The sequence below is a fragment of the Anguilla rostrata genome, chromosome 8, assembly GCF_018555375.3.
Source record: "Anguilla rostrata isolate EN2019 chromosome 8, ASM1855537v3, whole genome shotgun sequence".
In the NCBI taxonomy this organism is placed as follows: domain Eukaryota; kingdom Metazoa; phylum Chordata; class Actinopteri; order Anguilliformes; family Anguillidae; genus Anguilla; species Anguilla rostrata.
The window spans coordinates 38,193,909-38,208,132 of record NC_057940.1 but is presented as its reverse complement, the minus strand read 5'-3'; the positions used below and the strand labels follow the sequence as shown (position 1 = coordinate 38,208,132).

Here is a 14,224-nt window from a genome sequence, read left to right as displayed (position 1 = left end):
TTCTGGGTCGGCCACATAAGTGGAGACTAAAGAATATGAAGTCATCACAGATTCTATATCATGTGTTCACCCCGCCTCTGTTGAGCTTCTCACTCACGTTTGCAGACCAAGGGAAAAACCTTTTCGAACGTTTTCGAAAAAAGGTTATGGAATTTCCCTTTTAGTTCTGTTGCTTTCACTTCCGTGATTGGAACTCCCCAGATCATTAATGATTTAACGAAAGCCCCTGCAGGGCGGAATCACTTGGTTATTTTTAAGGCCGGGCTGGGATTGAATGTGATACAGGGAAACTGCTGAAGCTACTCCAGAGCAGCGTCTCTCCCTGCAGGACCGAGATTTAGAGAGAGAGGTGCAAAGGCTTTCCCTGTGTGCGTTACCTGAGCTGGTTTTGGTGCATGAGTGTTTGCGAGGCCTGCACTCAGCAGCACAAGCCTGACCCCCCCCCCCCCCCCCCCCACCCCACCCCCTTACAGAGAGAAGACCTGGCCGTCTGTTCGTCAGGAAGCTAAGCATTGTGGGAGTGCTGAAAGGCCTGCTGGAACCCTGTAAGCCCTGGCCTTAGTCACAGTCACATAGTCACAGTTTTGCGATGCCACAGACCAGGTGTAGTGTGAGTTCCTGGTCATTCTCACAGGAACTCACGCCCCTGCTGGGTGTTAAAGTACTGTTTACAGATGTGACATACCCATACAGATGGGCCATATTGAGAGTCAGGCTAATGCTGAAGACGTGGTGTACATTTAGCTTCCTATAATGCAGTATTCTGTACACTTCACCCCATGCCCATTCTCTACCAGCCTGCTCCCTGGCCTGTTTATGACCGGGCACAGAAATGGCATAAAGTGCCCAATAAGATTATGTTAATGTTTTAATTAGGTTCAAATCATATTAGATTGCAGTCATTAGTAGCCTCAATGGTAATTCTATGAGATAATTAATGTTTAGTGTTACGTTATCACTGTATTGATAATCCTATTTATGTTGTTAAATAATTATGGTTTATTGTCCAATTATAAGCATGTTATGATTATGTTTATATTGTTGAATTAGCTGTGTTTTGCTAGTGACCTTTCTCTCCCTAAATTTGGGTTCTGGACTGTACAGATGTGAGCTGAGCGTTTCCAGTGGCGACAGCCAGTCGGTGCCGTATCGCATTATTGAGTGCGTGTCCCTTCGGAGGGTATTCTCCCCTTGGTGAATAATTCATGTGTTTTCACATTACCTGACTGTCTGTAATGGTCTGGGAGTGCGCCGGAGTCATGTTCGGTCCACAGGGGCCACACTCGGCGCTGTGGCCCCCGGCATCATAACTCTTGTGGAGGCCTGTCATGTTAACGGCTCATAACGTGGGCCTGAAGACCCTCCAGCCAGACCCAGATCACAGGCATAACTGGATCAGCCAGCTTTGCGGGAGCTAATGCGCAAATGGTAATCAATCCCTCATTCGACCAATCCTCTGAGTCTTACTCTCATAGTGGTCATAGTGCATCGGCTAATCAGCCTGGGATTGGTTTCAAATGTAGTTTTTCTTCTGAGCTTACTGCAAATATCTGTAAAGGAAATCTTTGATTGGCATTATAAATTAGCATCATAATTGAATATCAGGTTTAATCGGAAAGATATTTTTCGTATTGAGTGTCACTGCTCATCAGTAGCATCCCATTTTGTAAGCCAAGATCCGTGTTTTAGAGGAAGAAGATTAGGCTAATTGGGACATTGGAGTTTGAACAATGATGGGGTATTGCAGACCGTAATCATCATTTACCCACTGAAGAAGGAAAAATTGTATTTTTACAAATCTGACGTGCTTTGTATTTGAGCTGGGAAGTGTGAATGTGTGTTTCAGTTTTGCACATCAATCAAAAAACAAAAACTGGATTGAGAAACTCGTAATGAGACAAGAGCTTAAAATCTGTTGAATGTCATTAATCGGCTCTGGCAAGCCTCAAGCACATGAAGTGAATTGTGCTTCGTTGGTTTTGATATGTGACAAAAGGCAAAATATCAATGGTGACATCTCACTATTGGCAATGCAAAATGTGAAATGTGTCGCATTTTTGATACTTCTGTTTTCAAGCTTAGAAACTGACTTTACAATCAAGGGGAATAATTACTAAGAGGTCTGAGTGTTGCAAGTGAGCATAGCCCTATTATTACTTTAATTGAAGTTCGTTGGAAATACCATACGCCATCCTTTGGGACTCCAAAGTGAAGTGTTTTGTGATTTGCCCACAATTTTCTGTGCTTTTGCAGAAAATAATTAAGAAATGTCTTTAAGTGGCCTTAAGTGCTTTATTATGGATTGAGAACCTTCCTCTTTGTGTTCTGGCTGTACGGCAGATCCATGCCTTCAAAGAGTAGCACTGTGGGTTTATTCTGAAATATTCTGACCGGGCTTCATTTTATGTTGTCAAAATAGGACCGCATTTCTTGGAAAAAAAAAAAATTGGTGAAAATAACTACTGTGACAGAGCAAAAAAATCCATGGGTATTATTTCTCCTGTGGATTGGTTTGAGAGTAAATGCTGTACAAGTGTGAACAATCAATGGGAATGCTTTTCAGTTGGTGTCCTTGTCCTTGAGTGTGTGTATATGTGAGTTTGTCTCTAAAGTAAATAAACCTTTGATTACACAGAAGTCTGTGTGCAAACATGGTGAATTATTTGGCACCATTGTCAAGATCCTGCATCGCTGTTCAGTGACGTCACTAAAAGCTGGAGTGTCATTGGACTGAAAAGGCCTTAGATGACCTGTTCTGCTGCACAGGGTGGAGTAGAGCATTTGTGATGGTGTGAAAGGCCTTAGATGACCTGTTCTGCTGCACAGGGTAGAGTAGAGCATTTGTGATGGTGTGAAAGGCCTTAGATGACCTGCTCTGCTGCAAGGGTGAGGTAGAGCATTGGATGGTGTGAAAGGCCTTAGATGACTGTTCTGCTGCACAGGGTGGAGTAGAGCATTTGTGATGGTGTGAAAGGCCTTGATGACCTGCTCTGCTGCACAGGGTAGAGTAGGAGCATTTGTGATGGTGTGAAAGGCCTTAGATGACCTGTTCTGCTGCACAGGGTGGAGTAGAGCATTTGGATGGTGTGAAAGGCCTTAGATGACCTGTTCTGCTGCACAGGTAGAGTAGAGCATTTGTGATGGTGTGAAAGGCCTTAGATGACCTGTTCTGCTGCACAGGGTGGAGTAGAGCATTTGTGATGGTGTGAAAGGCCTTAGATGACCTGCTCTGCTGCACAGGGTGGAGTAGAGCATTTGTGATGGTGTGAAAGGCCTTAGATGACCTGCTCTGCTGCACAGGGTGGAGTAGAGCATTTGTGATGGTGTGAAAGGCCTTAGATGACCTGCTCTGCTGCACAGGGTAGAGTAGAGCATTTGTGATGGTGTGAAAGGCCTTAGATGACCTGTTCTGCTGCACAGGGTGGAGTAGAGCATTTGTGATGGTGTGAAAGGCCTTAGATGACCTGTTCTGCTGCACAGGGTGGAGTAGAGCATTTGTGATGGTGTGAAAGGCCTTAGATGACCTGTTCTGCTGCACAGGGTGGAGTAGAGCATTTGTGATGGTGTGAAAGGCCTTAGATGACCTGTTCTGCTGCACAGGGTAGAGTAGAGCATTTGTGATGGTGTGAAAGGCCTTAGATGACCTGCTCTGCTGCAATAAGGGGGAGAGTAGAGCGTTAGCGTTAGCGATGGCATGGCAGCCGGTGATCCTGTCTGGTGTCTGTCTGCCTCTGCAGCAGGAAGAGCAGAGCAGGAGACGACCGTTACTCTCAGGAGCTCACTCCAGAGCTGCCCCTCTGCCCCTTTACAAACCCCGCTCACACATTCAGCACAAGGCCAGCTCTACCCACTCTCACATACACCACAAGACCTGCTCTACCCGCTCCCACATACACTGCAAGGCCCTCGACCCGCTTACCCATACACATTCGCTGGCATGCTCTCACACCGCATGGCACGCTCTACCCACTCACACATACACCACAAGACCTGCTCTACACTGGAAGGCCCTCGACCCGCTTACCCATACCCATTCGCTGGCATGCTCTCACACCGCATGGCACGCTCTACCCTCTCACACATTCGAGGCCACCCCGATTCAGCACCTGAAACAGAATAATGGAGAACACGACTTTTCATCTTTAGTGGGGAAGGTTCGTTTGTATTAGTCGCTGTACTAGGAGGTTTGTTTTAAGATTTCAGAAGGTAAATGGAAACCCGCTATGAATATATTTTTGTTAGATTTGGCAAGGCATCTTTAAGTAAACACAGATTTGGCAGGCGTCACAAAGATGTGCTGAGGATATGAGCCTCATATTTTTTATGTGGATGCCCTATGACCTTTACCATCACGATTGCTGTCCATACGTCCATTGTCATTCCATCCATTATCTGTTGGCAGCTAAATCTCAGGCTCCATGTTTGTGAACATTGGGTCTGCACATATTCAGTTTTGGGCAAGGGGTCTTAATGTATAAATAAAAACAGTATTGACAGGATTTTATATTTAATTCAGTTCCTTTGGCCCGTTACACATCCAACAAGGTCAACTCAAGGGCGCAGTCAGGTTTTGATACCAGACCATAGTGCTCATCTTTACACCATCTTTACCTGGTGTTTTAACAGGACAAACCACTCAACAGCCCCATTAGTGTGTTATGAGATGTGATATATGAGATACGGTATTCGTATTATGGCTGATGTAAATGTGACACAGAGCTGGGTATAAAAGACACAAAAGAGCCCATTTTGCTGTTCTTGTAGAGGGAAAAAGTGAACATCTTGTAAAACAAACTCTGTTAAAGGTTAGCCTGAGCAGAAACTGCCTGGAGTGCAAAGGAAGCAGAGCCTCCCGCCTGTTTGTATGAACTCCACTGCAGACCTCACACAATGGACCATCAAAGCACCGACGCCGACAGCTTCAAAGCTAGCCATGGCTACAAAAAAAATTATTATTCTTTTTTTTTTTTTTTTGGACTCCCCTTTATATTATCACACAGTGTATACTCCCCGATTGGGCGGCTGTTTCTGAAAAGATCTGTGTGTACGTGAGACACCAGGAGCTGTAGGTAATTAAATGTGCTTGGCCCCCCCCCCCCCCCCCCCGCCCCTCTGAAACGGACACACAACGATCCTTCTGTGGCATGAGTAGGCGGCTCAGAGCCCTGCACAAACAGGGTTGGTTTTTTTCTGAATGAGTCGCGCTGGACAGCTGTAGGCTCCACATGCACAGATGCGGTCAGCAGGGTGGTGTAGTGGCTAGGGCGCGGGACCACTGGACTCCGTACACTCCTTATTTCTTTAGCCTGCCCACAGCTTTATAAACAGGCCGGCTGATCAGCGTCAAAGTGTGGTTCGGATCATAGTTTGTAATGAGAGACGGAGACTTTGGGGCGGCGGGGGGGGGGGGCTGAGAAGGAGGATTGGAATTTTGGCCTCTCTGGATTTGAGTGCCTCGGGCCAAATCTGAGTCTCTTTTGATGATGTTTCCATGTGTGTTCAATTTTAAGTGCCGCATTCCTTCGTCCTGTTTGCGGCCCGTGCTGGTATGACAGGAAGCGTGTGCTCCCGCCGCGAGGTCGCGGTTTAGCTCTTTCCCAGCGTCGCGATTCATTCCTGAACCCCCTCCGGCCCCGCCCCCCCCCGTTCCCAGCCCCCACCCCCGCCAGCTGCACCCCCTCCCCTGGGGCGTCTTTCGGCAGATGAGCCCGGTCTTGTGAACGGAGAGCGGCCCGTGACCTCTGACCCGAGCGCCGCTCCCCCCACCGGCGCTTCAGGGATTCCAGCGCGGCCCCTGGGAGAGATGTTTCATTCGGCTTTATTTTTAGGCTCCGAGGGAAGCCTTTCCCCTCGGCCCCGGCTTTGTGTAACCCCCCCTCCACCGGACCATGCCCCCCCCAAGCCCCTCCCCCCCACGAATGTGTATGGGACGTACCCCCCGGGACGCGTTCGGGGGAGAGATGCGCCTTTAATCCCACGTCCCGGGCCCTGCCGGCAGAAACCGTGCGGAGGAACGCGTCCATCACTGGGTTGGTCTTTTACGAGCTCGGGCCCTGTGGGCTTTCTAATGACTGAATATACCGGCCGGCGGCCGGGAGCTCTGTATTCACTCACGTCGATACTGCTGACGCAAAGCCGGACTCTTCAGGCTGTACGTGCGTCTCTCCCCCAGCACCAGGTTCCTCTAAAAATACAACATTTTAAACGTTTTGTTCTGAGAATTATTACAGAATCCCCTTTTGAGAATGTCGCTTTTCGACCGAGGCTGCTAAATGACACCTGCTCGCTCAAAATTCCCATGGTGCACGTGTCCTTTTAGAGAAATGAAGGTTTTCGTTTCATTTCTTGTGTTGCATATCAAAAACAGATATGAAACAGATGTGTAACAGGGCAGATACAGCAGGTACTCTATTTTCTTGTTGTCGTTTATTGCTGAACAGAAAGGCCCTTTTGTGCGTGTAATTTAGCCGTTACTGTCATGGAAACTCCAATTTCTCAGTTCTTGCAGTGAAAATAACCTTCCCCCCCGGGGCTTCAGAAACACTTGAAACTGCAGAATGGATGCGGCTGGCTCACATTTTCCTGTGATAAGAAAGGTTTTGAGCTCTAATTGCAGATGGGGCCCTAGAAGAGTAATCTGATAAATGTGTGGTACCTCGGCGTAAGTGTCCGCTTTAAAGCGGCAGAGCGGAGCGGGGGTGGCGGGCGCCATTTCGCTAACGCCCCGCGTCACGTGGCAGTGTTGACTCCGCTAATAGAGGAGGAACAGGCAAATATTGGAAGATAATTGACGATTCTAATGGAGGGCTGCTCTGGAGAGGCTTTCTGTGGACATAACGCGGGCACTTTGATGCGATAAGGACGGAGGGGAAATTGGATTCGGCGGGGTGGGGGGGGAGGGTGGGGGTCGAGAGCTGGCCCATTACACCGCGAGAGGGTTCCAGACTCCGCCGCAGCAGGGCGGGTGGAGGCTGGGGTGCGCTGCAGGAGCCCCCCCCCTCCCTCCCTCGTTCCCAACACCCCACTGTGGATCCGCCCCCAAATCGGAGACCCCTTCGCTGAACGGAAAATTCCATTGTGGGGTTCTGGAGCTGCCCTCCTGTGTTTCGAGCACCGTGACCTCCGGGACCCTGGAAGCCCGCCCCTGTCTGTTCATCTGCGAATTTCACGCCTCAGAGACTAACGGGATTTCTCTGCGGGCCGCTCCTCCCTGCCGCCCTTCTGTGGTTCCCGCTCCTCCTCCTCCTCGTGGCGGATTCATTTCCGCGCCCCGCTTGGTTCTGCTGTTATCAAATTTGTGAAAACAGCTTTGCAACACAGGGTTCTGTCCATCGTACGTGTGGGATATAGGGGACGGTAGCGAATGCTACACAGGTTTAATTTGCACAGATATGGCCTTGTTACCACAGTTAGCATAACAGTAAGCTCAGCCCAAATGTACAGTACAAGAGCAGCTTACAGAACCAATGGTGTACTGATTTACCTCATTTAAATTCCAGTGCCGCTGGACAAGATCTCACATCTGTTGCTAAAAAGAGAGGCTGCAAGCTCACACGGCTCAGTACCCAGAGTGTTGACATTCTGTGAAGTCGCCAAGATTCTTAAAGCAAAAACGAGTTACAAAAAAACAGATTTTACACGTTCTTACATTGGAATTCTTAGTGTATCAGGTCATCGTATGTTTTTTTCTGTCAAGGGAGATGAATATTTGGAGGAATTCACCTGAAGAATACAAATTTTTCAGAGCTTTAATTTTTATGCTTAGTATATTATACACAGGACATATTTGTCTACTGTAGATGCGAGAGGTGTGGTTGTGTTTTGATTGTTTTTCCTTTTCGTTTGGAGGCGAGCAGGTGAGCTGCCTTCTAATTCTGGGAGGTGGGAAAGGGTTGAGAAGGGAGTTTGGTTAAACAACATAGCATGCCACATTCTTTTGTATGTAAACCAGAAATCATAACATCCTGAAAGTAGGTGGGGTGTGGTCACACTGGCTGTACAGTGTAGTGTTAAAAGTAGGTGGGGAGTGTGGTATGGTCGTACTGTTACAGGTTTTCAGTTCTGTGGTCGCGCCGGGCTCCTGAGTGCTTGAACCCTGGAGCTTCCAGTCCCGTGGAGCTCCTCTGATAAATGATGTGAAAGAAAGGTCAGTTTGGGGGGGGGGGGGGGCGTCGGGGGGTGCCAGGAATCAGCAGAGCTATGCTCTAGTCACCCCCTGCCCCCACCCCCCACTCACACACTCATGCACACAGAGAAGTGAAAATCGAATAAATCAAAAGTAGGGAGGAAGACACGTTCCTCAGCAGGGACATCTGCCAGCTTCACTAAATCACTCTGGGGCTAATGGATCGCAGAGGGTCGTGCTAGAAGCATTCCGCTCCCATCCAGTTTGCACTGTACCCCCCCACGCCCACATCATCAGTACCGTTCCTCTTCCGCTAGCGCCCGCGATGCTAGTAGCGCTGTCGCGGTTGTTGTGCTGTGTTGTGCTGTGCAGTGCAGTGCACGCTGCAGGGGGGCGAAGGCGAACGCGCTAGGATCTTCTCTCGCACGCAACCGGCCCGGGAGCGAGATGACGAATCCGACTCGACGCCCGGCCTCGCCTTTTCTGGCGCGGTTAGCCAGACGCGCCGCGGGACGGGAGTCTTCTCGCTAACGCGCCCCGGTAATCCCCTTCATCCGGCCCGCGGTGCCCGTCCGTCGACCGGCCCGACGAGGTCCCGCGCGTGGGCTTTCGCTCGAAGGCGAGACCCGGCAAGTTTGGCGCTAAGCTGGTCCCAGACCATTTCTGGGTGTTGCCTTCATGGCTTTTTCACTCCGTCAGTTGAAATGGGTCTTTCATGTCTGATTTTCCCATGGCCTTGCCAAATGGCTTTCATTGTCTGCCATTTGGACACTTCCTGTTTAGACTCTTTGCATTAGTAGATTTTCAGGGTGCAGCCCTTTGACCGAGCCAAGTCCCACCGTGGCCATCGTCGTACATCTGCGAATGATACAAATGTGAACTGGTTTAATACTTTGTGAAAACACCCCTGGCAAAGATGACAGCCATGAGTCTTTTCGTATAATTTGTGATAAGGTTAGAGAACACATTTGGAGGAAGTTTTGACCATTGCTCCATGTAGAACTTTTCAGAATCATTGCTATCTTTGGGTTTGCGCTCATGAACCCCCCGCTTCAGTTCAGACCACAGGTTTTTGATGGAATTTAAGTCTGGAGACTGAGATGGCCATTGGAAAACATGGATGTTGATTTCACTTGAGCATTTCTGTTTAGATTTTCATGTATGCTTGGAGTCATCTGGACAGTCTACCTAAGTCCTAGCTTCTTAGCAGAGACAACCAAATTTTCAGCCAGAACTTCCTGGTAATTTGTTGAATTCATTGTGCCATTGTTGTAAAATAATGTCCCGGGACCACTGCCAGCAAAACATCTCCAAAATATCAATGACCCACCCCCATATTTGACAGTAGGTATGAGGTGCTTCTCCTGTATGCATTCCTCTTTTGCCGCCAAACATGTTGATGGTGTGTATGGCCAAAACGTTCAGTTTTAGTCTCATCTGACAATAGCACTCTCTTCCAGTCATAATTCAAATGAGGTTTGGCAAGCTCCAGATTCTTGTTTTTTTTTTATTGTGCTCAGTAAGGGCTGTCTTCGTGCCACCCTTCAAAAGAGTTAGTTGGTATGGAGGTGCCATTTTATGTTTTTTTTAGACTTGTTAACCGCAGGAAACAAACTAATCTCTGCAATTCTTAAACAGTGATCCTTGGGTTATTGATGGCCTCCCTCACCATCTTCCTCACCATCCGTGGGGACACCATGCACGTGCTTCCTCTTCCTGCCAAATTTGCAACCATTCCGTATGTTTTACACCTTTTTATTATTGCCCTTACAGTGCTAAGTGGTATGTTTAACCGTTTGTGTCTCTTTCTGTACCCATTACCAGACTTGTGACGGTAAATTACCATCGGTCTCTTCTGAATTGACAGTTATTTGGCTTTTCCCATGCTGATGGATGACAAAGCGATTTTGTATGCTTGTTACCTTATTTCTATTCTCAAGTGAAACAGGAAGTGATGGATTTGACCCAATATAGTTCCTTTAAACTGAGATGAACTAAAAGATGAACTACTTACAATAATTGTTAGGGGTGCCAATGATTATGGCACCTATGGTTTTCAGAAAAAATTAGATTACTTAATAAAAAAACATTGACGCGTGAGAGTAAATGTATTGAAATAAAAGTATATAGTTTAGCCTTATGTTTGAACATAACATATAGATTATCATCCGTGTCATTTATTATATGCAGCCTTTTTTCTTATTTCATTTTTATTAAGGGTGCCAATGATTCTGGAGCCCACTGCAGCTGTTCTGTGTGCTGAGCCCACGGTGACGAACCCTGCTAGTCTCTTGCTAAGTGGCCCTGAGTGGTTTAAAACGGCTACTTGTTTCTGTTCAGACATGTTGGAAATACTGCTGAGCCTGTACACTCTGAAAATAGCTAATTCCTCTTTTGTGGCCATGCTAAACTGTGGGGCTGTGTTTAAGGCTGGGTCTGCACTACACCCAGAAGCATCAGCACCTTTACTGTAGCTAGCTGTGCTTTTATGGAGTACAGTACAGGGGTCATGCAAGAGCGCGACTAAGGAAGCAGAGCATGTTTAGCTGTTTGTGATTAAAAAAAAAAAAACAGAAGATACTGACTTTACCGTTTTGTGCTCTCCTTCTGAAGACAAACTCTCGACTCAGACCCATCTTAACGTCGATGCTTTTTCTTCAACGGTATGTCTATGGAATGTTTTACGTTCACGTTAGGTGTTTTCTTATTGCAAAAAAAAGTGACATTTGAATTTCATTTGTAAATCAAATTTAAGAAAGCGGTGTTGACGGAATCCGGGAGCAGGGCACAATGGTGCGCTGTTGCCTCATGGCTAGAAGGTTCTGGGTCCGAATCCTGGAAGGTTCTCTCTGGTTTCCTCCCACAGTCCAAAGACACACGTGGGTTAGGCTAATCGTTGAGTCTAAAACTGCCCCTAGGTATGAGTGTGTGGGTGAATGGTGCGCGTACCCTGCCATGGGTTGGCGACTTGTCATTACCTGCCTCTTGCCCAACGCAAGCTGGGATAGGCTCCAGCTCCTATCTTTGTGGATATTTAGTAGTATTAAAGGTTTTTTTTCTTTTTTTTTTTTTAGTTTGGCCTGCCTAACCTAAATGTTTTGACTTTACTATACCAACCTCATGTTTGATGCAGTGGTCGTATTTCAGGTTTAGGTTTATCTATTGAGCATGTCTGTCAAGCAAAATTGCCAGTTATATTGTCTAGTTTATTATTAGTCTATTGTTTATTATATTGTGTAGTTTCCTCTTTTTTTGTGAATGCAGAACTGAGAGAGAGAGAGAGATACAGACAGAGAGAGAAAGAGAGAGAGAGAGACTAGCTTAGAGTGTGTTAATGCTCACACACAGACAACATTGTTCAGCAGAACTGCACCGGCAACATAGTGAGTCTCTGCGCTTTGAATGCTGAGCCACAGCCTGGAGACCGTAACCGGGGTGACGGAGAGGAGAGCGCGCTCCCTGGGCGCGTGTGTCCGCCACACGCCCACGGTGTCCCTCGCTTCGGACAGCTAGCGGCGCGCTCGCATCAGGCGGCAACCGCGCGAAACCTTGCGCATCATCATTCCGCTACTCGCTATTACTTAGCATTTTGGGAGTGGGAGTGTATGCGGTTTCTCTCTTATGAATTACCATGAGAACCATTCCTTTTTTCGTGGGGCCATCTTTTCTGTGCAGCACTCTCCCCTATTTCTCACATGGATGTGGTTTTGGCGGTTCTAGGTGCAAAGCTTTCTCGACTCTGTAGAAAATGAACAGAAGTGCCCCCGTTCAGCTTCCTGGACTTGTTAAACATTCTGTCAGGGGTTCACTTCCTTGTACGGAGGGGGGGGGCAGCATCTAAGTTTAATAGGCTTCTTGGCATTCTTGTCTAAAACAATGCATGTAGAATGAAGTAGAGCTTCAACTCTGCACAGTAAAATTCTCATTGTTAAATCAACTTACGGAGTGCGTATGGGTCCTGCCTGGACTCGTTTGTACTCTGCTAGAGTACAGTTAACACTGCACATTTTACTGTGTGATTATGTCAGAGGGGAGGGGGGCGGGGGGGGGGGAGGTGCGCAGAGGTCGACAATGGGCTGCGGGACGGCTCGGAGAATACAGGAAATGCCTGTCTCTGGTGACACCGGCGAACGCCATCTCTCTGAGCTGCAATCACTCAGAGTGGGGCCATTAGAAAGCGAGCCAGCCTCTCGCCCCTAACTGCCCCACTGCTCCGGAGCCTGGGGGTGGGGGGGGGCTGTTCCCCCACGGCCCCCAGACCAGTGAGGAAGATGAGTCCTCTTCTCTAACGGAGGTAATCTCGCTCGCTCTCCCAGAAAATGAACTTCAAAGGCATTTCTGCTCCTCGTACGGGAAGCACTGAACAAGGAGCCATTTCCTTAATCTCGCGCGCTGTCATTTTACCAAAGTGCTAGAGTGATGGGATGCCCTCCCTGAACGTCCTGTTACTTTCACTGAGAGCTGGACGGATGACAGAGTGTCTTTGGCTTTCATTCGCGAACGATAAGAAAGCCAGTCCCCACAAAAGTTCGCGCGGGGAGTCGGGGGAAAAAAGCTGTTGCGTGCCAGTCAGCTAATCAAAGGGATGAATGCTGTGATTGTGTGGTGGCATCGTTTCAGTTGATTAACGCTGCCCGCATTAACTGGGAGAAGGCCACGCCCTCCCTCCGCAGAGCAGCTGTCGATTGGTCGTTTGGTTGCCCCGGGCGCGGTGACCCCGAGCCTGCGGGCCCTCTTCCCCTTGGCAGCTCCAATGATATCAGAGATGCAATTAGTCACAGTTCGTTTCAGCCCTGACGGTATTGCCTCAGACAGAGGAGGGTGGCGTCTGGTGGCCAGCGCAGGGCTCAATTTAACCGTCTTCGCCGTGGGTGTCTGGGACAGGAACCCCACCCCCCTCTCACCCTCCGGGTGCACACGGCACCATCCGACAATCTCTCGCGAGGCCAGCGGGCTCAAGACGGCGGCCCCCGGATTCGCGTTCTCAACAACACGATATTTAAAACGTCTCCCCATCACCCGGGCCGACATACGCTGCAACAAAGCATTTGGTAACCGCGAAATGAATCCGAGAGACTGATTTAAAAACCGATTCCTCCGTTGTTTCTCTGTTGATATTTGCGGTCAGGCTGCCCGTTGCCAGTATGAATTTGTGTTGGCAGTTATGGCTCAAACTGACTTGGCTTAAGTTACAGTTTTATGGGTTGTCTCTGAAGAGGAGAATATCTTGTACAGCTGCGCAGGACTGAACTGGCTCCTGAGCGTAGTAGCACGTGCTGCTGAAGCAGCTTTGGATTGTGCGCCCCCCCCCCCCCCCCTCGTTCGCTGGCCTGTGGGGGGAGGGGAGGGGGTGTTTGTTGCGCTTTTTTGTTTATGAATGACATTTTTCCAAGATTGGATTATTTACTGACGGAGCAGCCCTGGGCTTTCACACGAGAACCCCGGACCGGACGCTTTCTCAGGCCGACCCAGCTGCACGTCCCCCGGTGTCCCCCGGCGTCCCCGGGGCCCGCGCGACCTGCCGGGGGCGGTCCCAGCGTGCCAGCTCAACGCGTACCGCTCCGACTGCCTCGGCCGGCCCGCTGACTGACTGACGGACTGACGGACAGACGGACGGACTGACTGACGCAGGCTCATGGTAACGCTGTGGGATGAGCTGGGATTCAGATTTTCATGCGCGTGCCAGCAGCCTGCTGCCAGGTGCTTCTATCCAGGCGGGAGAAACAGGTGTCACTGCTGCGTACGCAGTTTTCCCAGAGTACTTCACTTCATCATGACGCACGTGTTTGTGTGACACGAATGTAAAAAAAAAAGACAGTGAATCGAGGTTGAATTTTTTTCACGTATATTACACATCTACCCTTGAAATTTTTCAAGCGTATATGTGCATTTTTAAAAATAGGTATGACTGTGTACGGTATAAATATGGCCTATGTCTTACAGCCTCTGCAAACAGAACACAGCGTTTTCACTTATTTTTCTTATTGCTTCGGTGAGAAAAGTGAATGTTTCGCAGAAGAGGAGACGGAGGAGTGCAGTTCCTTTGTCACTGAGCAATGCCTTAATGACTTCTGAGACGGGGCTATCCTCGGCAGGGTC

The 14,224-nt window shown here is 48.6% G+C and overlaps 1 protein-coding gene across 6 annotated transcripts in view; it reads left to right on the top strand.

The window, feature by feature from the left end:
• Positions 1-14,224, top strand: part of pag1 (phosphoprotein membrane anchor with glycosphingolipid microdomains 1) — a 40,769-nt gene that overhangs the window by 10,053 nt on the left and 16,492 nt on the right. Inside the window, exon 1 of one of the 6 annotated variants that reach the window (XM_064348173.1) lies at positions 10,633-10,788. The exons of the other annotated variants lie outside the window; for them this stretch is intronic. The gene's annotated coding sequence lies outside the window, so the exon portion shown is untranslated. Of the gene's footprint in view, positions 1-10,632; positions 10,789-14,224 lie in introns of those variants that run through there. 6 annotated transcript variants of the gene reach the window in all.